This window comes from Helicoverpa zea, chromosome 8, assembly GCF_022581195.2.
Source record: "Helicoverpa zea isolate HzStark_Cry1AcR chromosome 8, ilHelZeax1.1, whole genome shotgun sequence".
NCBI classification, from domain to species: Eukaryota; Metazoa; Arthropoda; class Insecta; order Lepidoptera; family Noctuidae; genus Helicoverpa; species Helicoverpa zea.
Genome location: NC_061459.1, coordinates 6,158,451 through 6,185,857, shown reverse-complemented (window position 1 = coordinate 6,185,857; position 27,407 = coordinate 6,158,451). Strand labels below are relative to the sequence as shown.

The 27,407-nt window shown below is 34.9% G+C and overlaps 1 protein-coding gene across 1 annotated transcript in view; it reads right to left on the bottom strand.

Annotated features, from left to right (window-relative positions):
• LOC124632395 (serine/threonine-protein phosphatase rdgC) overlaps positions 1–26,865 on the bottom strand; it is a 66,998-nt gene extending 40,133 nt beyond the window's left edge. Inside the window, exon 1 of the mRNA XM_047167220.1 lies at positions 26,650–26,865. The gene's annotated coding sequence lies outside the window, so the exon portion shown is untranslated. The remainder of the gene's footprint in view (positions 1–26,649) is intronic.
• Positions 26,866–27,407: the final 542 nt, after the last annotated feature.

The following is a 27,407-nucleotide window of genomic DNA, read 5'->3' as shown; positions in this document are numbered from 1 at the left end:
GCTAACCAAGTCCCCGTATAATTGTGCACCATAAAGCGAAATGACCACTCGTAAACGGGACTAAAATATCCTCGGTGACCGCTGTGTTGGCATGTCACAATAATGCACAAGTTACTTCCCACAAACTGGAATTAAGTAACTGTAGGTATACTCAACTACATCCGGGGATTCGGGCGTAGTCACAAAATACCTCGGCGAGCCGTAACTTGCCTGTCTGGAATAAAGTGGTGAATTTGGGTGACGTCAAGGAAACGATCGCTTAAACCCGTGCTGCCGCTATGTCCTTATACATATAAAAGTGTCAGGGTTACACTAAAAGCCGGGCTAAGGTCAGGTAGAATTATGTGCCGAAGAATACTTCAGTTTTTGGTAGATAAACCAAATGTCGCATTCACGACTCTGTTCCAAAAACTCTATAACTAGACCGAACTTCTTTGACTTGAATAGTTTTTACGCACAAAAGTTATTTTATTGCGGGACACTTTTATGGACTCTTTCAAACTCGTAGTTTTGGTTGAATTATCTTCAAAGAAATCCATTAACGAAGCTCCTAACACATACTGCTGCTGAAAACATTTGACACCACTGGGCAGGTCGCCAACTTATATTATTTTCATTAAATAAATAATTACTGCAAGAATAAGAATATTTTCATAACATTCGAATGCGGTTGACACTGCACTGAAAAAAGTTTTGAGTAACAAATAACAAACAATTGAGTAACCTGTTACATAAAAATAGTGACTACATAACTATAGTTCTTATTAGACAAATTCAGTTTTGTTATTAGAGATCTGTTATTAGTAGCTCGACAAAAATGATAACTTCTTAACAAATTTATTATTCACGTTGTACCAAAGTGTTCTAGAATAAATAACTTAATATGTGTATTATAAAACAAAAGTGTTATGTAAAAATAGCCACGTTTTATTGTTAGCGCGTACAAATCCGTTTGGTTAAAACTTGATCATGGGTTTGGTATAGTTCAGTTATTAGTAACATCACTATAATATTATTGTAACCAAACTATTTTGTTATTTGTAACTGAACTTTTCGGTTAAAAGTAACATAACTTTTTAGTTAGAGTGACTGCTCCGATCAGCCCGCGAAATTCAAATTTTATTACGTTTTTTTTTAAATTTGCTGGCCAGTGCTAGGTTGTATGTTGATTAAAATATTGTTCGCGATTGTAAGACGTATGTAGTTACAGAACTAATAATCATCAAAAGCATCAGTACAATCCTCCAAGTTCTAAAAGGTCTAGCAATGACTTTGACCTTGAAAAAATCTTTTTTGCTAGACCTTTTAGAACTTGGAGGATTGTACTGATGCTTTTGATGATTATTAGTTCTGTAACTACATACGTCTTACAATCGTGAACAATATTTTAATCAACATACAACCTAGCACTGGCCAGCAAATTGCAAAAAACGTAAGAAAATTTGAATTTCGCGGGCTACCCTGTAGCATCAGCCTGAAGTGTTTTTTTTTTCTTGTAGATTTTCATTTACCTACCTATAAGAAGTTTTAGCAAGATATATCCTGCCCCAAATCTTACCTACTATGGTATTCATTTCGGTTACAAACTTGAGATAGAATAAGAAAAACAAATTTGTTTTTTACAATTATATTTATTTATTAAGTATCAAATCAATTCATTTTAGTAGGAACTTATAATTAATTCAGACAAAGAGCTAGCACACTATACTAGCCAAACCTAGCTACATACACTATAATAGTATTTAAAATTCGATCATTTCCATTTTTCATCAGGTAATGTCTGTACAACTGGCAAATCTTCCACTGTATACAGCATTATTTGGTTGTTTGAGTCCGGAGTAGTATTAGTACACTGAAATATAAAATAATATCCTGATCAAACTCTAACATGGTTTTATATGACGACCACTGTCCGAGACAGTGACAGGGACTGATGGCTGAACATGCCTTCCAAAGCACAGGATAACCTATTGGACAGACAACAACCCTGGATTTGGTTCGGCCTGCATTATCCTAATCAAACTGGGAACAACTTCACAAAATGACTTTCATGCTCTAAGTATTTTCCATGGGATTCAATTCCACAACCTCTGGATCAGGTGCCAAAGCCCCAAACCACTAGACCACAGAGACAGTAATGAAATTAAAAAGTAATCATTACTAACATACATACATGAATTATAACATATATAAATGTTTTTATTAAATATTTTAATGTTAACTAGCAAATGTCACGCGATTTCACCCGTGTAGTTCCCGTTCCCGTACTATGGAGATAAACTATAGCCTATGTTACTCACGGTAAATGTAGCTTTCTAATTATAAAAGGATTTTTGAAATTGGTGCAGTAGTTTTTGAGTTTATTCATTACAAACATACACACACACACAAACAGAAATACAAATCTTTTCGCTTTATAATATTAGTGTAGATTTAAATGACTAATTAAGTATTAATTACACTGGTCAACAAATTATTATTATTTTTTTGGTGCAAAGGTGAAATATACAATTTCTTGTAGAATATTTCATACGTAATCGAAGTCCAGAACATAAAGTTGCACTAGCACGTAGGGATTTAGAGATATACCCCTCCTAAAGTACCAAAAACGCGTTTTTTTAATGAAATTTGATGTAATTTTTTGGGGACAGTAGAATTTTCTAGTAATTTCTAACTAAAGCATTATATAGTACTACTTTCCCCGCATTAACCCCATTTTATTTTATATTTTTGCAAGTTTGCTTTCTCAATATATAACATGTTATATCTAAAGTGGAGTTTTTTCATACTAACAGGCCAAATAAAATATAGGGAAGATCGAACTATCGTAGCTGTATACATATTTCATGAAAATTTAAACTCTTATCGTTCGAAATAAAAATGAATTTCAATCGGGAAGACTAGTACTATATAATGCTATAGATAGAAACTAAAAAACAGTTTTGCTGTCCTTCAAAAAAATCGTTAAAAAACGCGTTTTTGGTACTCTAGGAGGGGTATATCTCTAAATCCCTGCGTGCTAGTGCAACTTTATGTTCTGGACTTCGATTACGTATCAAATAATCTATAAGAAATGATATATTTCAGCTTTGCACCAAAAATGCTGTTGACCAGTGTTATTGTTATTATTACTTACAGTGTTCTCAAAAGCATTTGACATTATATTGGTCAAAAGTTTGATTTGTGTCGTCAGCTTAGCCCGGTGTCCATTGGCACTAAGTCTTTCAAGTCAGCCTCTGACAACATTTGGAGAGTCTCCACATCAATGGATTCTTCTGAAATAATATGGATAAGTTTAGTCTTTTTATCTCCGCACTAAGTCAGTTAGTCAGCTTGTTTACTAGTACCACGGGACTTTTCTTAATAAAAATAAGAGTTGGTTGGGAGAGGACAGGCCCTAGGTTATGTAGGTGCGGGGGTCAGTGGTTCATCTTTGGGTGTGGTAGGTAGGCATCATACACTAGGAAAGCAAAAGACCTGCATAAATAGTCAAACAATAGCTCATAACAGTCCATTGCTGAACATAGCTGCGGGTGTGGTGCCATACCACAAACCATGCGGCACCTTCTATGTTGTCCACTATGCCCCGACAGCTGCATAGTGGATGACCTTTATAACGCTACTGACAATGCCGTATGCGTAGCGAAATATTGGGCCTCCAAAATTTAAGTTGCCATCGACTCGCCAAGAAGAAGATTGCTGAACATATATGCGTTCTCCAATACTGCAGAGTACTGTCATAATCTCCATGTTTGGAAGAAAACGCTGCTACCCTGCCGTTTCCTGGCCTACGAAGGTACCTATTAGGCGGTAAACCTTGACATCAGTCGCCTTGTGCGACACCCTGATGTGTAGTAGTATGGTGCTTGCTTTTCTACTTTTCGGCAAAGTAGCACTACGCATCAGAAGAATGCAAAAGTGCATCTAACGGGAAATGCCCTGTTTAAAATAGTGATTTAACGAATGAAACACTACCTATTGTCCTAATTATGTAAGAAATAGAAGTGAAAAACACTCACCCAAAAATTTTGGAATGTAAGCTTCCAATCCCCAAGACCGCAGATAGTCCGAGATCGTTTTCTCTGCCGCCTCGTCTACCGGCGGCGGCTCCATTCTTGAAATCTTCTTGACGTTGCTTGATGATATATGATTCATGCATAAAATCGAAAACGCCGGCTTTCCCGCTCGCCATAAACGATGCACATTGCACAACAGACACACATCCACTACCTAGACGTACACTCGCCTCGCAAGTACCTACTCGCAACGCAACACGAGAAGAACAGGTTTCTACAGGTTACTTCCGTGACCGTGTCTGATGCAACCAAAACGTTTTGTTATGCGCAGCATAACTTTATTCACCACCTATTATATTGCTGTATTATTGATAACCAAAAATATTCTAAAACCAACATAATCAATATTAGTTGATCACAGCCAAATTTTTTGTTTATTTTTAGTAACTTTGCAAAACAAATCTCAACAATACTATTTAGCTGGTAACAAACTAATATAGCAGACTTGAAAAACAGCAACTATTCGTTAAAAAAATAGTTTTAGTTGGGTCAACTGTAAAGTCACAAGTGTGTAGAGTATAGCAAAACATATTATGTTGCAAAGTGCCGAAACCGAATTTTGTATTGGATAACATAAAATTTTGTAGCTTATAACCAACTCAAATAACAAAAATATTTTTGTAAAATGCAACAGAAGCAGTTGATCAATACGTAAATGAAATTCGTTTGTCTTTTATCAAGGTTTGGTTATTTGTGAATTAACTCAACTAGTTTTGTAAAATACTTTTTTCAGTGTGGCAGTTTCAAGTACTAAACAGAGGGATCCGATCGATAGCACTAACGAAGTCCTCTTACAACTGATCCCAGTAGTGATTTAATGGGGTAAAAGCATAAAGCTATTATATAAAAAACGGAGACAAGATAATGTACAGTAAATGTAAGGGATAACCTAATAAAAGAGTCATAATAGGCGATAAAAGCGAGTCCTCTGAAGTGACCGAACCTCAAAAATGAACTATTTCACATTTAAGTGCGATCATATCAAATCCATATAATGTACTTAAGGGACCTTAGATAGAATAATATCCAAGATATTAGATAGATAATGGTAGAATAGAATAAATGCTGAATAAAACCGTAGTCGATATATCGATGATTAAAATTAAACAAGAAAACGGCAAAGAAAATGGAGATCATGAAACCGTAGGCCTTTAAACCAAGATTAATTGCGACAGGCAAAAAATTTGAACAAAAAGTCATAGCAAGTTACAACTCGACAAACAGGCATTATTCTTCAGAGACAGGCAGCAAACTCCAGTAATAGGTACTTGTTCTGATAGTTATATATTTTGGTCATCAAACATCCAGTAATCCGCACAGCTTACTTTTTCATGTAATCGATGTGCCAGACATTACAAGCAGATAAAATATGATCCGATACAAACGATCACCGGCGAATAATATCACAAAAGGTAATTGTTTTCCATTCATATGCCTGCCTACCTGTTCGTATTTATTCCGGTACCACATTTTCATTTCCATTAGCTACTTATTAATTTATTGGCACTCAATACCGACGGATATTAGTCACGTATAAACTATTTGACTGTAATACCATTACGTCGTTTGAAAAGGAAATTAGTGAAATACCTAAATAAATATTGATTGATGCTTGCGTTGATGATTTATTGTATTAGCGTTTAGTAAAAATCATTTCTATGCCAATGTGACGTAAGACATACCTGCTCGGCTACAGAGTACTTATAGTGATTAACCTCTTGTATTTGGTTTAAATGGTACTCTAAATCCTCATAAACATCACAGGTACCCTTGTAAAATGTGTGCTGTCGACAAGTGTCCGCAATCAATCATATTATGAAAACAGTCTCAGTTGGTTACACACGTACTTAAGTCGAATATACCGAACAAAGGTACGATGTAATGTTTAACTAGTGCTAATATTAGTGTTACCAAAATAATCCCATTCAAGAACAGTGTAATGATTCATGTAATCATTGCCAATGTTACTTAGTAGTCATATCCCGTTGAATGAAAATAAATCCAACACGAAGGTATTTACATTCATGAAACATTGGGCAATGTTAATGCAATACAGCACTTATGTTACCATTCTCAAAATGTGGCAGTGTAAGTTTGCATCGGCATAATCAATTTCAAATCCATTAGTTATGATACTTCAGATACAAAAATGAATTCACACGTGTATCACAAGTAAACCTTGAGCAAATAATATTGATCAGTCATCTCGACAGGTATCAGTCATCCAAGAACCACGAATTCGACGCCTACAAAATATTTGAATAATAGTTTGATGTAAAATGTTGGCAGTTGATATCAAACAACAGATCACGGTACTTCCGCGTATATCGCATGTTTATATCACGCAAATTCCCCCATTTTTTTCCAAAGCTCCAGTGTACTGAATGCTGAATGCTGAATGCGTACACAAAGATGTGGGTGTGCGTTACGCTACACCGCAGCTTTTATGAAACATTTTATCACAATCATCATTTATCTTCAGTACATGTCTCGTTGGAGAACAGTAGAAGATGGCGCGATATCTGTGTTATGAAACGTTCCGATATTTATCTGCAGCAATAAAAATATATCTTCTATATTTATATCGACATTGACTCCTGTGATTGGTTCAGAGGAAACTGGGGGGAACTACGCAGAACTCTGAGCTACGATAAAGCTTCCTTACACTAGTTGGTATACCTTCATCTAATGTTAAAACAAACAAATTTTCCGTGTTCGCGCTGCAAACCCATTATTATTGTTGGCTTGCATCGTTACAAATTCACGTATTCATCACTCGAGTGCATCTGGATCATGTAACAGTGTGTTATAGCAGATGGAGTCATTATGGATAATAATTTCATACATCGAATAGTGCAGTTTTATGATCACTAAAATGGCATGCAAAAGTTACTGACATGACCTCACATGATGATCAGTATCATAATTACGACAATCTACAAAACAATTAACATACATATGTATGTATGAATATGCCTTTATATTTGAATACCGTCCAAAAATACAGCTTTAACTCAATTGCTATAATTGTTAGTCCTTGTATTGTGTTAGGTCGGGTCAGTAAACGTGACAGAAAAACAAGAGGGCTTATGTTGTGCGTTTGTATGGGCGTGTATAAATAGAAACAGTCACGTTCTGTGGTGTGAGTGTGTGCGTAAGCTCGGTGAGCTGGTTAACACGAGCGTGCACTCGCGATCACTGCAGTTGTGATACTTCATAAACATCATTATTGTCACGGAATAGTAGGACCACGGAGGAGAAAAGACTAGCGGAGATGCCCTAACGAAAAATCTCCTAACAAAGCAGCGCGCCAAAATTCGGGTGAGCGGGGGACGAGGAACGTTACTGTCTCCACCCGTGCTCCACCCTTTTACGCCTTTTATGGGAAGCCGCCCATTTTTTGTAAATCCATCTAGCGTGGAATAGGATGATTAAAATCTAACCCTAAACTAACATCGACCACTAGTGACATACTCAAAAGTAAAGTAAATATTCAAAATTAATAATTCTTTTAAAATAGTAATTCAATTAGAAAGTTTAAAGAAGCATTCATTTGAAATAAACGTAGAAAAAGAGAGAGATAAAAAAGTTAGAAAATTAATTGTTATATAAGTATTATCTTGTGCAGAGAACTTGCCCCACAACAATTTATTTACTCCTCCAGAAATGAAATAGGTATCTAGGAACCATTAAAAGGAGACTCGATGAAAAATCATTTTTATTCACCACGGGTCTAAAATACCCCCATGGTGTAATTTAAGTATCAACTTAGGGCATTGTGTTAGTTCGTCTACTAGCCACTATGGCATCACAAGCACGAAAATTCGTTCTATTTGTTCTAGAACCGTGCTGCGATGACTGTAGTTATTTTCGATGTTGCCACATTACGAAATTCACCAAGAAAAATGGGAATTAAAAGTAGGTAAAGGGACAGTGTTTATCAAATTAGAGTTTTCACAACTGTATCATAACGGCGCATCCACTAAATAAGTAGCAGACTTTATGTGAGTCGGATGTTGCTCTGAGTAAAGGTACATTCAAAAAGTATGTACGGCAAGAGAGATATACCTATGTAAAACATTGCTGATCTATTCTAATATTATAAAGAGGAAAACTTTGTTTGTTTGTTTGGTTGTAATGGATAAACTCAAAAACTACTGGACCGATTTTAAATATTCTTTCACCATTAGAAAGCTATATTATATGCAAGTAACATAGGCTATATTTTATCCCGGTGCGGGCAGTAGCTCCCACGGTACGCGGGTGAAACCGCGGGAAAACGGCTAGTGATGAATATAAATAAATCTACATAGTTAGAGTTATGATTAATTTTAAGATAATTGCAGCTTTTTTAAATAAGATCTTTTTTAAGAATGGGTGATTGCATTTTCGATGTCTGGTAGCACTTAATTTTGTAACGGGTCTCTCTGTCTTGATGAACACAATTTTACTTCAAATATACGTAAGTCGACTACTTACCGAAAGATGGTGTTTTTATAATATTAAATTTTCATGATAATATATCATATGTTTTGGTTTGTAAATAATCTATAAAAAACTTGTAGGATGCAAGGAAAAATGAAGCTGCTTTTTAAGGCAAAAATTGGTACCAATAATATACATTGATACAAGATTGATACGAAAATAATACAAATTCACTTAGAGGTTCTAGAAATGCAGCTATTCGACGACAGATGTCTCTAGCAAAAAATATGTTTTAAAGCTAAAATATTACTTACACGTGAAATGTTATCCTATGGTATGTTTGAGTTTGGATCCTGAGCAATTTCTACAATTAATGATAGCGCATTTCATCGTTTTAATCGAGTAACAAATAAAATCTGTTGAAATTGTGGTAAAAATACAACCATGACAAGATGTCAGTTTGATGTAAAGGACGGTATATGGGCGGTGTCCAGCCACGCCTGCCGTGACGTAGTCGTGACGTATTTGACCTACCTGAAGGCGCGTGACCTACCTGCGTTAGGGCATCTCCGCTAGTCTTTTCTCCTTCGTGAGTAGGACCGTCTGTCATGATGATAATTAACTGATTATCACACGAGAGAAGCATAAAGTATGTAGAGCCACTATTCACATTAACACAAATAAAAGTGAAATTACACACCTACCTCAATACAGATACTCTCATCCACTGTATAGGTGTAGTTACAAATAACGATGACTTCGCAATATACAGTAAACAATATGCGTGACGCCATGTTTAATAAATTATTTTATGAAAGCTATAACTGTACCTAAAGGTATGTTTCAGTATCCCAAACCAACCGTAAAGATTGTGTAACAAAAAATATTTTCCCGCGACAAATGATATATTTGCTACGAAATTCGAGTAGGTGGTAATAGCAATATCCCCCCCTGGGTAGAACTGTAAGTACACACTCATATAAAAACAAACTATTCGAGTGAAAAATCAATAGAAAACTGAATTCATATTTGGGATTCAATTTGATTTGCATCTGTGTGATTGTATAATTTCAATACATTGTTTACAGTATTTCAATTTAAGCCCATTCATACGGCTATAAGCTACATATTAATAACACGTATAAACCATCAATCAAGGTTTACTAACTTCGCAAAGTTTAATGCACGATATACATAATATTAAGATATTCGCTGTGGCCAAGTTTCGAATAATGTCCAATCTAAATTCAAATCGTGTGGAGTTATTATAACACTGCTATAGTAGGTGTTAGCGTAGCACCGAATGAAATTATCACGGACATGAAAATGCACTATCGCTTAACTGGACACGGTTGTGCCGTATTCATAGACGCTAATGCAAGCGACTATAGATACGGCCTGCTCCTAGCTAATAATTATGTAGGTTTATAAACGCAGGTGGTAGTAGTATCTATTTGTATTTTGCATGATCGATGGTAAATAATGTAACGCCAACGTTATGCCTACGCTTTTTGTGCTTTTTTCAGAGGCTTTGTAGACACCTCTTCTAAATCTACTTTTACTAAAAATAACAAGATACCTACTAAACGATAAAAATATGAAAAATAGACAAACAAATGAAGCGTAAAAGCTTTCCAGCATCGTAAAATAAGTTCTTGATTCATCATAGCCATAAAATAACTAAAATAAATATAAAATAATTAATAACTGTTATGCCAAATCGCAATTAAACTCGACAAAAATAATATTTTCGGGTGCGTCATCTGTCTGCTTGTCAATGTGCTGACATAAAATATTATAACGTCCATCCTTCTGTCATTGCTGTTTCCATGAACGAAATAATACATAGTTTAGTTTCTTACCATTCGATCATCACTCTATATTTATCAATGACTGATATTTTATTATCTTTTACTGCTGAGAACTGCTGGAGTGCTCCCATTACTTTCAGTTAGGAAATGTTCCAATTTATGGTTATCTTGTATTCAATTTATTACAAGTATATGTATGTACTTTATATTTATAAAACTGCAAAAAGACATGCTGAAAATAAAAAATGTACTCTGTAGGTACATACAAGAACTTAAATTATGTATATTATGTATATAATAATTATAATATATATGTTTTATGATAAAACCCTCGTATAACTCAATAATCGTATAAAATTAATCCAAATCCTTCGACGGAGTTCATGCATGATTTCTATATAGCATGTTAGAAATTCAAATCCACATCAAAGTTCGGCTGACGTTTGTTAAACTTGAAGCTAGGAAGTTAAACTACAGCCGACTTCGTATTCCGCAAACTTTAGCTTATTCTTAAAGGAGCACGAAACGTAACGTGCCTTTACATAATCAGGACTGTATTTACTCAATTTGAGAATAAAAGTATTTTTGAGAGAACAACAACAATACATAAAGCTGTACAACAAAGTTATACTGCTAGTGTACAGATAGGTTGTGGTGATAAAATTTAAGACGCACTCTCAGATAATGGCTATTGTCATAGTTTAAAATGACAACATTAACAATAGAAACATCATTCGGTCGAGGGTTAGGTAAGACCAACGTCGTTGTATTTAGGCGGCCGACGTGCCCTATTAGGGAAAGTGAGCGCAAACTGAAAGCTACCGAAATGGCAATTAATCATCTCTTAATATGTCGGTTCAAGCCAATTACAAGATTTATAATACAGCTTCATTCTCCTTAGAATTAATTAATAGACGCATTAATTACTCGTTTGCATAAATACAAGGACCGACAATAAATCATTTAATTTTTAGGCCAACATAATTACTTGGAAAACTGATATTTTTGTACTAGATAATTTTAATAAACGGGAAATGAGAACTGTTGGAAGCAAGAAAGCAGGAAACGCTTGGATATCGAATTATTCCTGCGTTGCCTAAGGATGAAAGGAAAAGAAACAACATTATTTGCTTTTTAGTTATATTTTACAAACACGATAGAACATTAAGCATTACGATTTAGGATCAATTATCCAATAGAAGAAATAATACCTGTGGTAGTAAAGCCATTTCTATATAAGTAAAAGATTTTATTGATTATGAATAATTTTATTTAGTTGAATTAATTTTAAAGTTATCTACTAGCTAGTAAAGTAAAATAACTGTCAATTTCGCAAGATACCTACTTCGTGCTTAATGGTAGAATCGGGCTTCAAAGCTACAATCAAAAAATCTTTAATGAAATACAAACCGCCAAAATACTTTCGCAATGTACAATGGTTCAGTTTTTATTTTACTGGATGGTTTCCAAACGTGGAGCAAAAATGTGTTAACAATGTTTTAAATCAACTATGTCGAGCTGCATCTTAATTTATTGAATGCAATGAAATTGTCTGAGACAGGGATTACAGATATAACTCAGTTCTATCAAATATGCAAATTGCAAAAAGCTTATCTCGAAGTACGCCCTTTTCATTTAATAATTAGATCGTTTACATGTTGATTCGGGGATTTAACCCAATATCCCTATAAGTAAGAGTAGGTAAACTGAAGGGACAGAGTACGCGACCTTCAAACCGCGCTGATGTTTACATAAGGTACGACGACACACCTTGCTATAACATTAATTTGTACTGCTCCAAGTCGTATCACACCAACTTGAGACTCGGTTCAAGTATAAGTAAGTTACGCGTAAGTAACTGAACCATGAGTGAGTTCTGCCACTTTGCTGCTCCCCGCCAGACAAAAGAGCTAAAAGCTTGTACTTAATCAAATCAACACCTACTTTGTGAAATCAATTTATAATTCTCCAATTAGAGTACGGAAGTGGTGTAAATCAAATTTTACAGAATATTTTATAATACCCACCGAGGAAATAGCCGTTATTTCACTAGAGACCAATTTACATATTCATCACTTTGTTAGGATAAAGGAATGAAATAAAACAAGCAGACTTTCTGAACTGGCACAATTTTCATAATTAGACGGATATAAAGCAGATGACTTAGCGAAAGAAAACAGGTAACCAACAAAAGTTCAGGTAACAATACATTTTTGAAGCACATTCATTATTCCACCTCCCATATACAGTTAAGCATTTAAGGATTACAGAGGTCGCGCCGACGTATACACAGAATACATTTGAGAAATCTTAGGTGAACTCAAACCTAAGGGAATTCCGCATCAGGACTTGAGCCCAAAAGAATTTATCATGTAGGTAAACACCAACATAGCTCACTGGGCGAAATCGACTCACATTTATTCTCATTTTCCTCAAAGTTATTTTAAATCAAGCATTTGTATTTGACTTTCTGGTATTTCTTTCAGAGCATTGTAAAATACAATGTAAAAGTACCAATGCAACTTTTCTAAGTTTGTACGTACTTTCTAAGTATATCTTAGACACCATTGACTGTGTTTCGGATGGCACGTTAAACAGTAGGTCCCGGCTGCCATTAAACATCCTTGGCAGTCGTTACGGGTAGTCAGAAGCCAGTAAGTCTGACACCAGTCTAACCAAGGGGTATCGGGTTGCCTGGGTAACCGGGTTGAGGAGGTCAGATAGGCAGTCGCTTCTTGTAAAGCACTGGTACTCAGCTGAATCCGGTTAGACTGGAAGCCGACCCCAACATAGTTGGGAAAAGGCTCGGAGGATGATGATGTTTTGTAAAACAAGGCTGAAATTCTGACCCTAATTTAAATTGATGGCGTGGATTCGAAGAAAATTTGGTACACTGGGAACGTGGATTATCGTCATAAAATTGTTTCTAATTTGCCTAAATAAAACAAATTGTTCATTAGTATAAAGCCGGTGCCATATTCACATGTTAGGAAACATTATTTTTATATTGTTCTCGGATTTTAGGTTTCACTAGGTTTCAATTATAATTTTCGTTGAAATTAAAATTAAATCATTCGTTTAGTTAACCCACACCATTGACAAAACGTGCTCACTTGAAGAGGAATTAATTAGATATTCGAGATATCATTTTTTAGGTCAATACACTTGACCAGACCTCTTCATCAACTTTCGGTAAACCCACGATTCAATTGTAGCTTTGCGGATTTTCTGATTTTTAAAACGTTTGACGTGCTTTCATATGCCACGACAGTCATGTAGGTACTAGAATATCTATGTATATAGTACCTATCATCGGTAAAGTCTCCCATGGACAAACTTAGCCGAGCTGAAGGATTCATTGTTATACTTCCCACGGAAATCTAAAAACACGCACCGAATTACGTTGTGATCTTGTTTAATCACTTACAATTTTAATAATAACGTTTAAAAAAAACCCTTTTCAGAGAGATCTTTTGAATATGTGGCACGAATATCGACACATTTTTTTAAACCACTACTGCGGTCCTGACTTTTTCAATTCAGCGAATCTAGCGCTTTGCATCCACTGAATATGCAGGAGCGATCTAACTGGCTGTCTACGGCGGTGTACCGTCGTTGTGTGCGTGAACTCTTTGTACCGGAGCTGTACCGTGATACCGTTGTCATTAAATATTCAGTAACATGTGTTCAACTATAACATTACTTATTAATTCAGTTCTCTCCCTTTTCTATCAGAAAATTATGCCGGTCATCCTTAGATACCGACCTTGTATCTCAAGAGCAAACTTGAAGCTGCGCAAGATATATTAACATTAGACCTAATAATTTACTCTAAAAATTTATGGAGTCGTGAGATTACATGCACGCTACGCTAGCTCGTTTCTATTTTCTTTCTTCGAAGCGTGTCTACTTTAAGTACACTATAAACTGATATCTAAAATTAGTTCGAGAATGTATATTTCTCATTCAGCTGATTTGAATAAGCAAGTCACAAAACTTCTGAAGCGATTGTTTGAAGTGCCAATACATCAAAGAATGATATGTGTTACATACCATGCTTCGTGAAAGATGTCTTGAATTTGCTTAAAACTGCTGTGTTACAAAAGCCCTCTACGTAACAAAAAAGGTGATTTCATTGATGTCATTAAAATAAATTTTCAATATTCGGGGGTATCCTGGCCCCAGTCAGTTTTTCCCCACTTTATACGACTTAGAAACTTAGTCTGCAGTAATGTTTATAAATCACCTGTGCTGTGGCCAAAGTTTGTTAATTTATGTCCTTACGCGTAACCCCTCTGGAAGCAACATCAATTGTAAACTTTAACGTTTTTCTACTTATTTTTGGAAGCTAACCTTGTTGAGGTCTGCCAGGATTTAAGATTGAGTCTTTGGATTGTTAAAAAAAAAATAAACAATTTTGCTTGAGGTGGGATATGTATGTCGATGACTTTATCAAACTCACGAATATTGTAATGAAATACTTGTACATTTTTGGGAAATTGAATTTGGCATGTCATCAAATAAGAAGTATAAGTAAATCAAATATTAACTGCTTGAATTACCTACAATTTAGGACCTTGTCCGTTCCCCTACCCTGCGACAGTTTCTAACATAATGTCGATTTTAAATGTGTTTTACTAATAAATAACATGAACATTAATTATAAAATATTAAGCCTTAATTTAGATGTTTTGTTTAAAATTATCTGTCAAAAATAGCCTTTGTTAATTGTGTGAAGTATTTTCTCTTGAGTTATAACATTGCCTTGCATAAAGATAAGAATGTGAATGTCTTTTAAAACTATTTACATAGAGACAAATGTGTCGCTCAAAAACTTATATTTATCTTTAAATAAAACTTGAGCCAGATCTTTTAGAAAAATAAATTCTAGTTTTAAATTCTTAAAACTAAAAGTTAGATCCTTTCTCTAGTATCCAATGTCACAAGAAGCCTGATGTCAGCCGTATCTGTTTGCCGTGAGTTGAACCAAGTTAGCAACTTAGCAGAGTATAATGTTTGGCGACAATATGCTTGCGCGGACCATTAAATGTGAATTCATTTGCGACACAAACAAATATACCCGGACTTTTTTTACTCGGCTGTGCCCGGGCAGTAACAAAATCTATAGTGTTTTTACCTGTGCCATTGAAGTTTGAGTCAAGTAGGTACTCACATAAGGTAAACATGTAAACAGCAATATTACCTATATTTAAAATGTAAGTTGGTAAATCTGTTACTAATAGTGTTATCGACTTCCACAGGATGTGGTAAACACCTATGGCTACATACCTACGTCGCAACAACAAAATTGTCGGGACCTAAACCGCAGTTTGCACGACCGTGTATTTGTGTTGAGACATGAACTGGACACTTTTTATTTATCAGTCTTCTAGGCGTTATTTACCTATATGTTACATGAAAAGGGGTGATGAGGATATATGTGTGTTACTCATATGACTCGCTAATAATATGAGCTTTTTACTGTTTCAAATCGGTGTGTTTGAAACCCAGTAAAACATTTATTATTTTGAAGAGCAAATGGGCTATTAAAGGCCAAATGAAAACTATTCGTCTCGGGTATAGAACCTATTCTAGTCACATAAGTTATTGTATAATAAACGATATTTGCAGCAAAATATGACAGATTTACTATTATATCTTAGAGATAGCCGGCTAATAACATCGCTGTTATGTGCGCACCATGTGTGAGCAGCAGGCGGAGTTTGAACGCGATCATAATCATACAAAAGTTGTTCCTCCCTTTATTAAATAACTATTTGTTAGCCGTGGTATTGCCCGGCTAACCGGGTTGAGGAAGTCAGATAGGCAGTCGCTCCTTATAAAAAACATTTCTGCTCAGCTGCGTTCGGTTAGACTGGAAGTCGACGTCAATATAGTTGGGAAAAGGCTCGGGTGATGATATTTGTTAGCCATGGTTTGACCAGCGTTTTATGAGAATTTTCTGGACACGGTTACATGTAATCCTGTATAAGCAAACTTCAATTCAACCTCTACGCAATCTCAACACCTTCCTGAATCTTGAGAGACGGATGGGAAGATGCACAATAAAATGAACTATATGGATATGTTTTTTTTTTTGTTTAAGATTTAAGCAATGCTTACGAATAATTAAAATATTTACATTAATTATGAATTAGGTTCGGCAATCATATAACTTTGGTTATCTTGCTACGCACAATACGCTAGGCGGATAATAATGTTTTAAAGTACGACTACACACAAAACGGAGAACCGAATTGAGATTCTTCACAGACCGAAGAATTTGCAGAATTAAAACTGAACAAATCCTAAAAAAGTTATTAGGATTCAGGACCGTCTATATCTTAATTGGTTAGATCATTTCTCATGAATGAAGCTTTCGAATTCTCGTCATGCTTGTACCCAATGTCTTTGCCAATGTCATTAAAAGCTAAAAGTTTTTTATGACTCTTACTCATAGTTTAGAATAAATCGTTAAGCACTTTGTTGCATGTTTATTGTGTTAGGTATATTATCGCAAACAGCTAAGTGTATCTAAACACGTAGAAAGAAAAACTGTAAGTGCATAATTTGTATGCAACAGAAAATAAATTGTATTGCTTTGTCCTCGCTCCCAGGTAACAACTAGTGTTTACTTTAATATTCTTAATAAGAAATATTATGATTCTGAAGTATTCTTGATTTGTATATTTCTGCAAATGCATGGTTTATAAATTTAATTATACCAAATAGGTACCTTTGGAGCCCAATTCGATAAAAGTAGATTATAATATACCTTTTATAATCTGTTTTATACCATCCTCAAGTTTTTGTCAGCACTCCGGAATTACACTTCTCAATTAGCAGTCCAATTTGCATATTTAGCTAAGTTACCAAACCAAGTTTTGTTTGAATAAATGAGTTAAACAAGTGAGAACTAACGAATCGAAACGCAGTTGATATAATTTATTTTCACGGTCTGTGTCGAATGAGAACGACGTTTTCCGGTAATTTTCAATAATAACAATGGTAATCGTATATTGAAATTGAGTTTAACTGAAATTATCGTATTGATCAGTCATTTTATATTCGACAGAAGCTCTTTCGAAACCTACAACTCTAAACAAAAAGGAATCATTGAAATCTGTGCAACCATATCGGATTTATGGGTGCACATAAATCAAAAAAAGGTACAGGCGAATTCATATCCTCTCTTTATTTATGTTTTGGGACCTCCGCTTTACCAACTTTTTGAGTTGAACAACATTATGGAGGTGAATCGTATATTGAAAAGATTTTTTGGTATAAACTGTTATTAACAACTGTCAGTTTCAGTAAGAGGTCACCACAGAAGTTATTCCTTTCAGATGTTACGTGTAGGAATCCACTTTCAAGGCTCCATTTCCAAAGAATGTGTGTCATCTATTTGATATCAAGATTGAGTTCATGCCCCTTAATGAAACAATCGCATATGAAATTCTTGTGCCACGATGCTGGGTCCGAACATTTCCCCAATGATTTGGCAACTCGCCCCCGCCTATATTTAAATCGTAATCTCACTGAGTCAACGCTCTCGTCGCTCTAACACCCAAAATAAACGATCCCGCGAATACGACAATATTCGACCGAGTTCTGAATAGCAACAATAACTGGTACAACTTATTGAGCTACTGAAATGCATGTGCAAACTGCATACAATTCCTGAAAAATACCAGCAAAAAAGCTTGTCTTGCCGACGCCTCCATCTTAATGTACTGTATTTCCCGCAGCCAACAGTTCCATACTTCTAATTACCCTGGTAATCCATATTTGTTTAACAATTGATGTCGTCTGTATTAACATTATAATAAAGAAGTGTTGAAACCGATGATATTTCCATTATCACTCGTTATGCTCTCACAATTTCGTACAGTAATTATTTTTCTTTCTCCGGAAACTCACTAAAAATATCATCGCGATGAACAACAATCAAAATCCGCAGACTGTTCGATATACCGCGAGACTCCGCCGCGTCAAATGTGTGGGTGGCGCCGCGCTCTGAAAGAAGCGCACGTTATTACATTATATCTGCTGAGGAAATCCGATTCACTGCAATAGAGATGTATGACAGACAAGATGCAATTTCCTCCTAGCCCCCAGGACATACAATATATCTAAAGTTTCATTACTTTGTGAAAATCATGAATACAAAGAAAACATGATTTTTCTGTAATTTTCTACACATATTTTCCTAAGAAACTCGGAAGAGTGGATTCGTTTTACGCCTATAATAAAGTGGTGTAACATGAAAGACTTTCAGAATTGATAAGAATGTTAATTAATATTCACCCTTCCGCACTGTATACGCACGTTTTCAATATTCTTGTAATCTATCGCAGATTATGTAAGGTTTCTCTTAAACAACCTTGTTAAACAACGTAAGATAGTCCTGTAGCATAAACGACTGTAGGTTTAATACATTTGTATCCAATTAGGATAATTATTTAATTAACGATGTTCTACATGTAGTTGAACTTTACGTAACACACTTGTGCCACTATTTGCCCGGTTAACGGAAACAATTTCGCGCAAACATGAAATGCAAAACTTAATAAAAAACTGTTTGTTTTGGCTAATTTGAATAACCTGAAATAAACGATGCAGTACAAAACAAGCAGGCAACACAATAACACGATTTTAATACAAACATTGTGGAAACATTCACGCAATTTAATGCTTTTATGCAATAGAAAACTCTTGTCGGCCATTCTTTTGTCCAGAGTTGAACAGATATGGGTGATTCTGTTTTATACCTCGTTTTACAGGTGCTTGATTTTTTACGACCTTTTGTTTCAGAGTGAAGATACGAGACTCTTCCAAAGGCGATGTCATGCCAGAGACAATTTTATTCTGTTAACAAAACAGTATGAAGTACTTCAGACATTAGTTCAAATTTTACAGCAGTTGAAGCAATAAAGTAGAGAGTGCTAAAGTTTGAACAATACGTTCGAAACGAAAAGTGTTTTCCTTTCCGTCGAACTGCTCAACTCAATGAAATGCCAAATTGATAGTGGTCGAACTGCGGTTATGAAATTCGTAGTACAAATACAAAGAAACTTTTGCAATGTCTACAGCTGTGGTTCCGAGTGTTTTTTTCAAGTTTACCTTTTGTGCAGTCGATTAGAGTGCATATATCTCCTGGCTTGGTTACGTAAGCGACACGAAGATACACTTCGCACATAATCCATTAATCGTGGAAGCGCGAATCCATCTTCACCTCAGAATCGAACAGTGTATAGAGGTATTACTGATGTGTCACGTGCAAGAGATGTTTTCGTTCAGTAGATTCTACGATTTTCTATTACGTATTCATTGAATTTGCAAACCTACTATTGTATTTTCAAACTCATGCAATTGTAATTAATTTTGATACGTTATTATTTGCGGTTTTGTTGTGAGTGGTACTTATCAAATAAATATTCGAACGCCAAATATTATCTAATAAGGTAGGTAATGTAATACCTACATCGTCCATAGAAGTAAGTATCGTATGTATGTAGAGTTCGGTATTCTTTATCAAAGTCTTCTATATTTTTTTTATCAAGGATGTTTTAATTCTACACGTCATATTAGTTAGGTACAATATTTGGCTGACTTGTGTGACTAATGCTACGGAGCGGTCGCTACATGTAAATTGTAGAAATTGAAGACATACCTAGACGGTTCTAATTTAGTATTCATATGATACCAAACAGGCAGGAAAATGTTATTATTAATTTCGCATTTAACACAGCAACATGCGTCACACGAAAAAGTTCCACAAACCAGTAAACACAATCTTGTTTGTCACAACCACCCCATTAACCAATTCCAAACGCCGTCATTCAAAGAAATGGAGGGACGAACCACGTAGGTACGGTCACGTAACACTATTGATTAGCACTAACTTTCCAGGAATTATAGTGCACTACATGTCAGAAACACTCCAGTTTATGCATTCCTCCACGTTATGACACCCATAAAACTGGAAACCCAGTGTACCATCGCTTACCGCCTTGTGTTTTCGGCATCTATCCCGCCAGTTAACAGCATCATTAAAAACTTTTATTTGTGCGAACAAAATTGTAAAATTTTATCAAGCTGTACGGCAGCCGCATTGTATGTATAACGACTTATTTATTACCGGCCATGACGAGTTAATCCAATTTTAAAGACAGCTGCCTGTAGCACAGACAAAACAATGAACATTTACACATGGGAACAGAAAAACATAACCGCACTTTGTTTTATTCAGCTACAAAATAATAAATATCGTTTCAGTACCAATCTTTAATTTGAAGTTGAAATTATTTTTGTAGTAGCGCACACTAATTGAGAAAACATCTAAATCAATAATGATATTTAAGCTCTTCAATTAAACTTTGCTTATGTCAAATCACTGCTAAAATATTAATGGATATCAAAATATTCATTTTCTTTTCAGTTTCTTGTAAGCTACATTACCCTCTGCTGCGAGTGGGTACAAAGCTAAGCCTTAGAAATCAGTTCACGTCCAATCCCCGCATGTCACTAATGGCCGACACTAACAAGGCAACCTGTCGGCGACACTAAACATGTTAACAAGAGCTCGAAGTATCGAACGGGTTGACAAACAAACGATACACGACTATCAAAACACACAACCGCTCCTTTTACCCAGATTAGTTCGATTATTATGATTAGTACACGGTTTACTGAGTGTATGAAACGATGTTTATGTAAAATAACTATAAAACCTGCATAAATACTTAAGTTACTATATGTATTGACGCCAAGGCAAGGGGTCGTTAGTGGAACCCACTGTTGGCGTTTGCTGCTTAAAACAGGTACGATACAAGAATAGCCTCATTGAGACGAGTCAAAACATTTGTAATCAAATTACAAGACTATTGACTTGAGCGTTATTCATTAACCAGTAAATCATTGCTGGGATTTTTGGCAATAGGCCAACAATAAAAAGCTTCTAACGATAGGCATGGTCATGTCTCAAAGGAAACGCCCTCCCACTAGCTGGTTCTCAATACCATTCGTAGCCAACGTAAATCAGTTCTCTGTTTTCTCAAGTCTTTGAAACACATTTTGAATACACAAGCACTGATTAGCTATATGTACTTAATGGTTCTTGTTATTTTGTAGTAATTAAGCCCGAGTTTTAAGTGCACGTGCAATATGTTATGCCGAGGGCGTAAGTTCAAAGACTGGTTCCAACTTTTATGTTACGAAGTTTGTTGAATACAGAGTACCTGTGCCTTCAGTAGATGTGTAGAGTGCCTACTGTGCTGCAATTTGTAACATATTGTTTGGACTATGTTCAATACATTAGTAGAGCTTACCCGTCGCTATGTTCCAGGGTCGCTACCTTTGGTAGGTACCACATTTTCCCTAAAAATCAACTAAAAAAATAACAAATAAAAAAAAAACTAATTTCGATTTTAAATAATAACTTACAATATAAAAAAAATCTAAGATAATAAATATGCATGTGGAATGTCCATTTTAGCTTTTTTAGTATCTTTACTTTGAAACTTTATCACAAATTCAATTAATTCTTCAGGATTATGCAAAAATCCCTCCTTTTCACATTTTTATAAAACATCTTAAAAATCTGAAAAACACGATTCTTGCAAATACTTATGAATTCAAATAGATTTGGATTTAGGTACTGTAATAATTCGGCTGGATTAATAATACCACGCTATTTTTTAATGTATAAGAAAAGACCAAAAGGCTCCTTTAATAGATCTACGCCCAACAAAGTATCTTTTCACGATTAATGATGAGTTCTAAAGTACATGATTTGTCATCTATTCAAAGCGTTTCGTTATTAATTAAGCAAGTTTTCTAAAAGCTTCTAGGTCAATAACAATGGGATTTGAATTGCAAAAAGTAATAAATACATCGTTTACTTCGTAAAATTAAATTAAAATGTAACAAAGTAATTATTAATTACTTTAATGTCTAGACTCTAGACGATAGCTAGAATGGGGCAAACAAACATGACAATCGATTTTCACGCTTAATTAAAGTACGACGACATTAAAATGTATATTATGTAATGCATTAAAGCTTATATACAATAATAACTCCCAACAACCAGTTATGTGGCTTTGCAGTAGGAGTCATACTGTCAGTTTAGTTTCAATATTTTATTGTTTCTCTGGAAATTGGGAACCGTTATTTTAAAGAAACACTGGTCACTGTAAACTTAATTCCCATATATTAGCCACAGATTACTATGATAAATCATTGCATCTAAACATTTTTCTTGCGGTTTTGATATGAAAAGCAACCTTCATAAAAATGTTTTCTTTGAACGTCTCGACTGTTTCTAAAACTGTTCTCGTTTGTTCATAGCTCAAACGATCCGCCTGTGTTTTCTGTAAATAAATCATTCACAAATCGCACTGAAAGACTAAACAACAGCTCGTCGTATTCAACTGTATGCGACTTACCACCGTTTTCTTTTAATAAGTACCTGCGTATGAATGTAATTTTCATTTGTTTATTAATAGTTACTAGTTACGAATACTTAATAACCAACCATAAGTTAACGAACCTAGACATTAAGTTACATGATTTTTTTATACTAAGTCAAGTAAGCACTTACCTTCTTAATAACTGATCGAGTCATTGAAATTAAAAGCTTTTGCTTTTCTTGATAGTTGTAAAGACATAATCAACGAATAATGAAACATTGATATGATATTATTTCCCTGGGCATTAGAACTTCCCCAGCACCTTTACTACTAGAAGAGGAACGATCCCCGGAGGGCTTATTAAAGCTCGCATCGCGCTTGTCTAGAAACCTATAAAACGTTCACGTCTTGTTGAGAACTTTATACCCTTTTACATCTACTGCCGTTCAACAGCACTTGTGTGTTGTTTCACTCTTTGATCTTCTCGGGAACTTTTCTACAAATGCGTTTATTCTTTGCCAAGAGCCAACCTCAGCAGTCATCACGTTAAGTTTATGTTTATCTATGAACTAGCACTTTAACAACTTTCAGTTAGCTTAAGTTTTGTTTGAAAGTTAATTTTACTCCGTGGTAAGTACGTTTTTTAACGCTCAGTTGCGTCTCAGCTATGCTAAGTATTTCTCGACGATACCTCGTAAATCAACAGTTCAGACAAAATGTTGGGAAAAGGGATTGCTAATCAAGATTTAGGAAAACTCAAGTTTAAGGGGATGAACCTGTTCAAAGGATCATGAAATTTCTTTTTAGACTTTAAATCTTAACACAACTTAATACCATAGTTATAAAGATTATGCGAGACTCTCTCAGTCATAACCCGTAGCCGTTTTACGGTGGTTGCCCTCTTATCTACGGGAACCTCTTAAGAATGAGAGTAAATGGCTAGTTATACACATAAATATTTCTAAAACGTACAGAACCAGTTCGAAAAAAAAATACTCTAATTTACTTCATTATGTATTCTTCTTGCGTGTGTGGCGCTACAGTTAAAGTTCAAATCTACAATTACACTCTAATTATGGTCCACGAACGTCGTTTATTTTTCACGTGAAGTAAGAAACTTGAGCACCATTAAGTCAGTGTTCCGCGGTCCTGTTAGTATCAATGTCAGATTTACGGGTAAACTACAATCGAGCGCCGGAAGACAGCCTCATCAATGTGCTAACGAGATTTTGAACCGAGTTACCTAACGGGCTATGGTTAACTACCCACGGCGTTTCATTTAATGAAAACATAAGCTGGTTACATAGTTTTACAGTACACTTATTGTATAAGTGTAGAACCGACTTGATATCACGTATTGAGCCGCATGATTTGACCAATTGCATTGCATTGCAGTCTTATGTTAAATAATAAGCTGATGTGCGTACATGTCTGTTTGAATAGATTAATGTAGTAATGCAATAAACGCTTTATATTGTCCAGACTTGACCGCTTCGTTTTTATTTATTTTTGCATTTCAACGAGTATTGCTGTTATAAAGTCTGAATAAAATAAATATGCGCCATCAATCTCTTCGTAAGCGATTTACTGAATATATCGAAAAATCGTGTATATTTAATAGAATGCGCACTGAATATTTTTGTCTTGTCTGGACATACATGGTCAGGGTTTCCTTCACAATAGGTAAAACGTAAACTTATTACTCTTTAACTTCTCTGTCTGTCACCAATTAGACAATTGTAATTGAAAACACAGCTGATGATTCACGGAAGTTGTACCTATTAAAATGTTGCCGCTAAATCAGCTAATTATACTATAAATGAGAATAAATATTTAATGGGCTTCCATACAACAAATGTGATTTTTGAACATTTGTAGATAATAGCACGGATCCCTTCGGTTGTGAGTCCGACTCACACATGGCCAGCTTTTTCTCATCGCGTAGTACATGCATACGTTGATGTCATGTATTTACAAAAAGTTACAACCAACCTACTATAGGCAGTCTAATACAGGTTTTTTACGCAGAATCCGACTTTAGATTTCAAAAATGTTCGTGCGCTTGATAATGAAATCCGTGACCAGGTTGTAAAGTAAGGCAAACCATATTTAAATGAAAAAAAGTTCTTAGAAACCCAAAAACACATTTAAAATAAAGTTTCTTCACATTAAAATAACTATAATATAATACATATAATATCGATATATTTATGTGCTTATTGAGAATAGTGAACGAGTGATGAACGGCAAGCTTACCTACTTGACGTAAATGCCACGACCCGTGCTCTTTCGGGGTCAACTGTCAATCGCTTATTAAAATATATCCACTTTTAAACAAAGCCTCAAACCTTGGGTACTAACTCTTCAAAATAGTAATTTGACGAACGATAAACAAATAACTATACCTATTTACTTTCATTTCCAATCATCAATAAGTATCTATACTTTTTCTCATTGATCTACCCAACTTACAGGCTCTTTGGCTGGTGATATTTTCCGACTGTTTTATTATTAATGAATCTTATTTTTTTGCCGCTGCAAGGTAATTTTAGCGACATACCTATAGGTACTCATACTTGCATGACTGAGTTCAAATAGGGTGTCATATGAAATAGTTTGATATGAACATTGCAAAAATATAATTTGTTTGTTATTTTCCGGTTAGGTATAGTTTATATACTTATAATGAAAATTAAATTATTTATAATGATCTTACGTGAGGAACCCTTGGTGTGCGTGTCGGACTCGCACTTGTCCGGATTTTCAGAAGTAGATATGAAAGTTCATGTAGGTATCTCTTAGTCTTTAATAGGTACTTTGTCAAGTAGTAGAAAGTAAAATTGGAAATGAACTACAAGAGGACTTTTCGCTAACTATTGCAGTACGTTATGCCTGCTGCGAAATCTCATTATACGGATAATAAAGTCTCGATCGATCGCCCGGATAACGATCTTTCGCATCGGCACGAACAATATGTGAAAGTCCCATGACGTGTTAATAAGAAGGGGTTTGTATCAGTCAGTATAGTGGAAGCTAGCTTGAATGCCAAGATTGTACCGGTAAAGTTCCTAATACACCATAATGAGGTACCATGTATCTTCGTAAGTACTTAAGGATTAAATAGGGTATAAAATAGGGACCGCAAAATATGATTTCAGTTCTAAACGTCGCCATCAAAATAAACGACATCACCCAACTCGTGTGTCCGTATGTACTCATACCTATAAGAAACAGCCGATGTTTTTGCGTAATGACGTCGTAGCATTCATACCTAAATTCTTTATTTTCCAACCCATTCAAAAATATAAAAGTAGCACAACTTTTTTTCATGGGTTCAGAGTTTGTTCCGAACTAAAAATGTTTGATAGGTAGGCACTTCGGAATGTTACATCGCTTTTATAGTTTAGTTTTGGGAAAATTAGCGTTGGCTGGATTTACAATTCTTTTATCTTCCGATAGATAGCTGAGTAAATTATAATTATTATCTGAACAAGGAAAATAAACTCGATAAAGTTATAAAACGTTCTTTTGGTTAGGGTGTCAACTAATTATAATACCTACCTATGTATTTATTCATATGTACAAAAATAGGAGCAGTTATCTATTATAATAAAATGCAGTAAACGTAAACATATCTGATAACATGACAATGAAATCTTTTTTGTATTACAAGCAATACAATGTAATCTTTGTTATTTTAAACCGACGCATATATAAAGGAAAACGTGTAAAAGGTAAGCGAAAGAATGAAAGGAAAATTAATTATTTAAAAATTAACCATTTAAGCTGATGGTTTCATTTTTAACCTACTTTATATTAACAATTTAAATTAGATAAAAAAAAATAAGACTAATTAGTATACATATATGTCATAAAAGCCAATAAGATATTATTATCTAAAAATCTTTACAAAAAAAAACTTACCTCAAAGTTGCTGCGAAAGTTTAAAAAAAAAAAGAAAATATTTCACCGAAACAGCAATAAATAAAAATGTCCACAAAATAGAATCACATATTCAGGAAAAGTTACATTTACCGCGATGACAAAGTTACCGGGCGCCAACCGTCAGCGCGCTCTGAAGCGACGCTGAAACGACCAGCCGTCGCGCGAGCTGCCAAACGACTAGTATCTCTGCCTCGGCGACGGCCTATACATTTCCAGCATTTTCAGTCAATCTAGACACACAAACTTGAGCCCGGGATCTGTATTTTAATCCAGTATCGTGCATAATTTTATCAATGCTTAGACGATCATAACTTTAAAGCTTAGTTGTAAGCCTTACTTCTATATCACAAATTGTCTTCGTAACTTGTCACTTTAATAGCTTATGATTTAAGTTTCAAATTAATTTCAACTCTATAATTACAGATTTATTCTAATAAACCATAACCTACAACTGGTAAATAAAAGTAGGTACCGTTGTAAGGAGGGCCGTGGAAAGGGAAAATGGTGTGAATCACGTCAACCATCGAAGGTGGACATAAGCTACAAAAATTCGCCTTGACCTTATCTTTTCGTCTCTCACAACTGAAAACGTTGATGAGTATACAAAGTTTTTGTCAAAAATTAATACCTATTCAGGAAAATAAGGACCGCACATTTTGAATACGTTCGTTTAATACCCATCTAAGACTACATAGGTAAATAGAAAAACGATTTTTTGAATGTTGCTGTAGAGACTA